Genomic DNA, 7,214 nt, shown 5'->3' on the forward strand with positions numbered 1-7,214 from the left:
CTGGCTTTGAAAATGGAGGAAGGGGGCCATGAGCTAATGAATGTAGCAGCCTCTAGAATCTAAGGGTGGTTCTTAGTTTACAGAAAATATAAAATGTATTTCTTGTGTCTCTTGATTAAAAATATTTGAGAAACACTGATCTAAATCAAAATCTGACAGTTTTCCTTTCTCTAAACCATACAGTTCAAGGTCATGGCATATAACGACCTCCGTGAGCTAATTCCTGCTTTTATTACCAACTGCATCTACCTGTTTATTTTTTTTAAAGATTTTATTTATTTATCATGAGAGACACAGAGAGAGAGAGAGAGGCAGAGACATAGGCAGAGGGAGAAGCAGGCTCTCTGTGGGGAGCCTGATGTGAGACTCCATTCCAGAATCCCAGGATCATGACCTGAGCCAAAGGCAGATGTTCAACCACTGAGCCACCCAGGTACCCCAACCACATCTACCTCACATAGTGAGTCACATACTCTCTGCTGACACTCTACTGTCTAGTAACAGTTTCCCTGCACATCTCATGCAAACGCATGCTTCTGTAACTTTGCCGATTCTATTCTCTACTTTTCCACTGTTCTTAGAATGGCTAAGTCCTACTCATCCATCCCAACTCAGCTCAGAAAATTTTATTCAGCCATTCATTCAACCAATATATATTAAGCAGTTGCTATGTGCCAGGGGCTAGGGATAGAGTAGACAGGGTTTCAGCTCTCATGGAACCAACATTCTGGAATAGGGAGACAGAAAACAAAGAAATAACAAATTCAGACAACAATAAAAGAAAAGCATAAGAGAAGCTAAGGGGACATAAAGCCTGGGGAGGAGAGAAGCTGGTCAATGAAGGTATTTCTAGGAGATAAAACTTGAGCTGAGACTGGCACAGGTCAAATGAAGACTTAGAATGAAACCTAGAGGCAGAGGAACAAGCTGGCTATGGGTGAGGCATAGAAAAAAGGTCAGGGTGACTGACCCTGGGAAGTGACTGTGAGGAAAATGGTAGGACATGAAATGGAGAAGAATCTAGGAGCCAGATCTACCATGGGCTTGTTTGCCATAGAAGGGAGGTGGGATTTTACTCTCAAATCTATAGGAAACCACTGATGTTTAACTGAAGGTTTTATTTATTCATTTAACTGAGTTTTAATTGGGGGTGTCACAAGATATGAATTATCTTAAATATATACATGTAAAGGCAAAAAACAAACAAAAAAGTTAGTCTTGGCTTTGTGTAGGGGGACCAGAGTGGAAGCAAGCAGACCAGTTAGGAAGCAATCACAGACACCCAGTAAGAGATGATGATGTGGACTACAGCTATAGTAGTAGAGAAGGAAAAAAGTCATCATAAAGACTGCTAACTCTGGGAAACAAACTAGGGGTGGTAGAAGGGGAGGAGGGCGGGGGGTGGGAGTGAATGGGTGACGGGCACTGGGGGTTATTCTGTATGTTAGTAAATTGAACACCAATAAAAAATAAATTAAAAAAAAAAAAGAAAAAAGTCATCAAACCTTAGGAAGCCTTACTTATCTTTAGGTCAGACTGAAGCCTCCTTCATGGCATCCTGGCATCCTCATATCTTAGTACTTGACTATTAAGTAAGACTAATTTATTTAGGTATCTGCCTGTCTCCTCCATTTGCTGCCAAATTTCTTAGGAGCAGAGGTCACAATTTATGGTACATTGTAGGTATGTGCTGAACTGCACAAAATTTATTTTCTGTGCTCACCTATTTTATTTCTCATTTAAGGTAACTACATTATAACTACATTAAATCTGATTCTGCCATGTGTGGGAAATATCAGAAAGGGAGACAGAACATAAAGACTCCTAACTCTGGGAAACGAACTAGGGGTGGTGGAAGGGGAGAAGGGCGGGGGTAGGGGTGAATGGATGACGGGCACTGAGGGGGGCACTTGACGGGATGAGCACTGGGTGTTATTCTGTATGTTGGTAAATTGAACACCAATAAAAATAAATTTATTATAAAAAAATCTGATTCTGCCACATTGTGGTTGACATCATTAATAGTAAGCTTTTCTTTATTACCACTACTTTATTTTTTTAAAGATTTTATTTATTTATTCATGAGAGACACACAGAGAAGAGAGAGAGGCAGAGACACAGGCAGAGGGACAAGCAGGCTCCATGCAGGGAGCCCGACGTGGGACTCGATCCCGGGTCTCCAGGATCACATCCTGGGCTGAAGGCGGTGCTAAACCGTTGAGCCACCCGGGCTGCCCTATTACCACTACTTTAATTGCTTCATTAAAATTTGGAATATTTTGGCATAAAGGAAATGATGAATTCAACTAGAAGATAACTGAATTATTAAGGAACAGTTACACAGGGATTTTTAAAAAAGACTTTATTTATTTATTCATGATAGACAGAGAGAGAGAGAGAGAGAGAGAGAGGCAGAGTGTGGCAGAGGGAGAAGCAAGTTCCATGCAGGGATCATAAGGCGGGACTCGATCCCAGAACTCCAGGATCAGCGCTCTCCAAAGGCAGGCGCTCAAACTGCTGAGCCACCAGGCTGCCCCATACACAGGGATTAAATAAGTTTCTGCTTCCTGACTACAAGGGCTATCTACAGGGTATCTTTCAATATCCACTGCAATCTATGGAGCTATGATATTTTCCAAATAAGTAACATATTTAATACCAAAATACTTAATTAATTATTATAAGAATTTGTAAGTATATGAATATGAAATATGTACATATGAAATATGTACATATAAAATACATAGGAAATATGCATATAAGAGATATATATGAAATATACATAGGTATGAAATACACACACACACCTATATATTAAATAGGCAAAATAGAGGATAAAGTTGAGCTTATATATAGTACATTCATCCAAACATGAACTTGCTCATTTTCTCTGAATACCCTATAGAATACTTTCTCCTTTTATAAGAAACTCAGAACCCCAATGACTTTCAAGTAAATGAGGTATCTTCCAATAAAATGAAACCTCCTATCAACTGTAAACATCTTTCAGATAGTCTGCCTGGAGAGTTGATATTGAAAATTAAAACTACAACTCTATCCTGAATCAGAAAATCAAAGAGTATGCTATGCTATGTCACTGACTCATCACTTAAATGATGAAAGTTTCAGATAGTAAAAACAATGTCTCAGTGAGGGGGGCAAGGACCAGCCAGAAAAATAACAACTAGCAGGAAGGCAGAATTACCCTTCAGTGAGTCTCTTTCCCCACTACTTCAGGAAGAAACACAAAATATGCACTACTGCAAAATCATATTTTACTAGGCAAGGAAAAATCTTTACCACAGTGATAATTTCATTCAGGCAGGAACACTATCTACTTCCAAATTACTTCTCTCCTGTAGCACCGTGTTAAGTTCAAGGGACAATGTGGTATTATGGAAAAGAAAAAGACTAGTGAATCTCAGTCCTAATGTGTGCCATTTCTTCCAATGGGCACAGTAACACAGACCAAGACAAAGTTATTGATAAGATTAATATGATAGTGTCATGGACCCATGAGAGTACCTAGAACGAAGTAGTCACTCCACTGAGGCTAGCTTCCCTTCTGGGTCCTGCTTTTGCATTTCTTTTTTAAATCACTTATGACTTTTACTGTACTGGAATTATATGTTTTGTTAAGGGAGGTAAAAAAAAATCATATGTTAGGCTATCTTTATTCTTAACTCTAGCTATCAAATAATTTAATAAATCAAAGGAGGAAGGAACTGCGAACTGCAAAAGTTAGCTATTAATTGCCCTGGTCCTACTGCTGTCTTCTCCTTTCAACAGCTGACATTTGAATCTGGGCCACTGCAGAACAATCAAGTGATTGTTCTAGATGTGCATCAAGGCTGGCTGTCTTACAAATGAATGCTCTTACTTACCCACTTGACTCCATGAGGCAGAGTATAAAAACCTTCCCTTCTGTTGGCAAAGCTGCTTACAGACATGTCTTACTGGTAGCAGTTCAGTATAAACACAACACTTTGGAGGTCATCTCTTCTACCTTCCCCATTTTACAGATGGATAAATAGAGGCTCAGAGAAAAGACGGGCCTTGCCAAATGTCATTAAGAGCAGAATCCAGATCAGAACATAGGCTTTGTGATTTCTAATCCAACATTACTTCTAGTACGTGAGACTGCTTCTGATCGGTAGCAACAGGAGCAGCATAATACTAAAAATAGTGCTAATGCTAATTTTACCATTAATACTAACGCTACAGTTTGTTGATCTCATACTATATTCCAAACACAATGCACATTACATACAACCTTTGTGATATACACTAGTAAAGCAATTATGATGCCTGATGCTTTAATCTTCAGAAGTTTGAATCATTATTTCTGATACCCTCTTCCCTCTCTCAAAAGAGAATGAAACAAACACAAAAACTGTATATATACAACATATAACCACCTCTAATGATCTATTCTACTATGAGGATAGAAAAGGATAATCAAATCCACCAAGTAATTAATTTGCAACTTAGCCATTGGAGCCAACCTTCTTCTCCATAACTTTTTATGAGCTAAGTCATAAAAAAAGAACAGTATCCTGACTGAAGCATTATTTCCTTTTTCCTTCTGAGTCTATCATTTGGTGAAAAATCTCACAAGCCATAACATGGACAAATCCTGGCCTGGTAGGCCCTGATTATCAAATCAGCCTCTCCGTGATGTCATGTTAGGTGGTGTGACAGGCAAGGAAAGTAACATCATCTCAACCCTTTCTGCTCTTTCTTCTTTCTATGCAATAGTACCAACTCCCTTTATGTGAGCCAAAATGGACAGGACAGACACCTGTTTTCCTTTCTTACACACCTGCTGAAGCTTTCTTGATTTTTTTTCTCATCTCACTGGTAAGTATTTGTAGTCTTAAGTTATATGTGTTAACATACATAGGAATATTCTTTTCTTGCTTGAAATCATGTTTTGGTACTTAAAAAAAATTCTATTGGAGGGTCTTCTTTCCCTCTTTATGACCTCTTTATCATTTTATTTTTCTTTCTTTTTTCTTTTTTCTTTTTTTTTAAATTTTTATTTATTTATGATAGTCACAGAGAGAGAGAGAGAGAGAGAGAGAGAGAGAGGCAGAGACACAGGCAGAGGGAGAAGCAGGCTCCATGCACCGGGAGCCCGATGTGGGATTCGATCTTGGGTCTCCAGGATCACGCCCTAGGCCAAAGGCAGGCGCCAAACCGCTGCGCCACCTAGGGATCCTCTTTCTTTTTTCTTAAGCAGGCTCCATGCCCAGTGTGGAGCCCAATGTGGAACTTGAACTCTCAACCCCAAGACCAAGACCTGAACCAAGATCAAGAGTTGGACGCTCAACCAACTGAGCAACCCAGGCACCCCATTTCATCACTTTTCTTAAAAGTTCGCTTACACTTTTCTCCTTTCTTTTATATTTTTCTGAAATGTCCTTTTGTCAATTCTATTTGCTTTTATTTCCATTTCAGGTATATCACACTGGATGTAATAGACAGGTTTTGAAAAGTTGCATGTAAACAAATTACATTCAAAATGCATTAGGGAATCTTATCCCTAATCAGTTGACCCTTGAATCAGTTGTAGTATGAATTATCTTATAAACTGAACAAACATTCCCACAAGAGAACTACAAAAAAAGAAGTAAAAGAGAAACAGGACATGGATGGAGTCTCGAAGAAACAAGGTACTTTCAAATCAAGTGGTGTTGTTATGTTTCCTTTTTTCTTTCTTGGATTAGCTCTACAAGTCGACAATTTTCATAGCACTTGTTCAATTAAGTTTTAACAATCAAACACCTTCTCTATTTTCATTTTCTGAATTCTTATAGAGCTATAAATAACATAAGCCATTTACTTCTGGGAAGGATAATGTACTGGAAAGAGCATGGTGTCTAGGGCCTGAGGACCTGTGTGCCATCCTGTTTCCTCCACTTCTATCTGTGTCACTGTCGCAAGTAACTTCACATTTCAAAGCCTCTTTTCCTTGTTTGAAGAATGGTAATTGATATTTACTGAGAAAATTATATCTCTTTCACTAAAATTTTCTTCCTTAGTTTATTGGAAGGATCTCTCTTTGAACATCCTCAATCTTAAAGTCTATCTGTGGACAGTGGCATGAGTGGGGAGTTTATCTCTGAATCTTGGGTATTGTGAAATCCTGGCAAGTTTTGCTTCACCTTGCAATATCAATCACCTAGTTGTTTCATAAAGTGCTATGAGGCATGACAAATATTAAAGCATATTATAATTACTTTGGGGATTTTTTTAGGAATTTCACAACTAAAGATAATGAGGGGTCGTGAACTAAGACTAGTGATCATTATCCCACAATCTTCCTCAAGATTTCTTATATAAATGAAGAATTCAGTTGAAGTCTCTACACAAACAACCCCATGGCTCAATATATGTGCCTGATGTTTTACTCAATGTTTATCTCTTCCTCTGCATAGCACTGTAAAAGAGATGTAAATTAAGATTCTAATCTTAATCATCTTTATAGGCATTTACTTAGCAATTTATCACAACACAGAGCATATAGTTGAGTTGTTAATATTTGGTCATCTGCTACATAAAGTAACTATTGGTATCTCAATTCCATACATATGAAAATCTGCAAGCTGACCAAGATAATACAGAAAAGCCAGAAGTAAATTCAGAATTAGGTAAATTAGAACCACTTTTCATACTTGAGTTTCCTCATCTGTAAAATGAGAATAAAAATAACACCTCCCTCACGGAATTCTTATGGGGGTAATAAGAAGCTCTTATCAGAGGCCTGATATATAGCAAGAACTCAATAAATACTATCAGCTATTATTATTATAAGGAAAAGGATAATATCACTTACTTTTCAAGGATAGTCCTGCTTTTTTACTTCTCTTTGCCTATTTTTCTGGCTCATCACTAAAAGATTAATTTAATTAAAACTAGATTTTAAAAAAACTAGATCCCATACCTCCTTTATAACAGGTGACTTTATGCCAACTATTATCCTTGACATACTAAGTGTTCTCATAATTATTGTCTTCCCAAACAGTTTTAATTTCTTGAGGACAAGAACTGTGTCTTACTTTTTTTTTTATATTCACTACAGTGACCAGCACAATGTCTTGGACACATAGCTATTCAATACGTATTTGTATTTAAAAAAAATCATTGTTACCATTAACAAAGACCACCACAAGATTCCAAGAGCAAAGGGCACTGGACAAGCTCTCTTTGGG

Source organism: Canis lupus, chromosome 5 (assembly GCF_011100685.1).
Source record: "Canis lupus familiaris isolate Mischka breed German Shepherd chromosome 5, alternate assembly UU_Cfam_GSD_1.0, whole genome shotgun sequence".
In the NCBI taxonomy this organism is placed as follows: domain Eukaryota; kingdom Metazoa; phylum Chordata; class Mammalia; order Carnivora; family Canidae; genus Canis; species Canis lupus.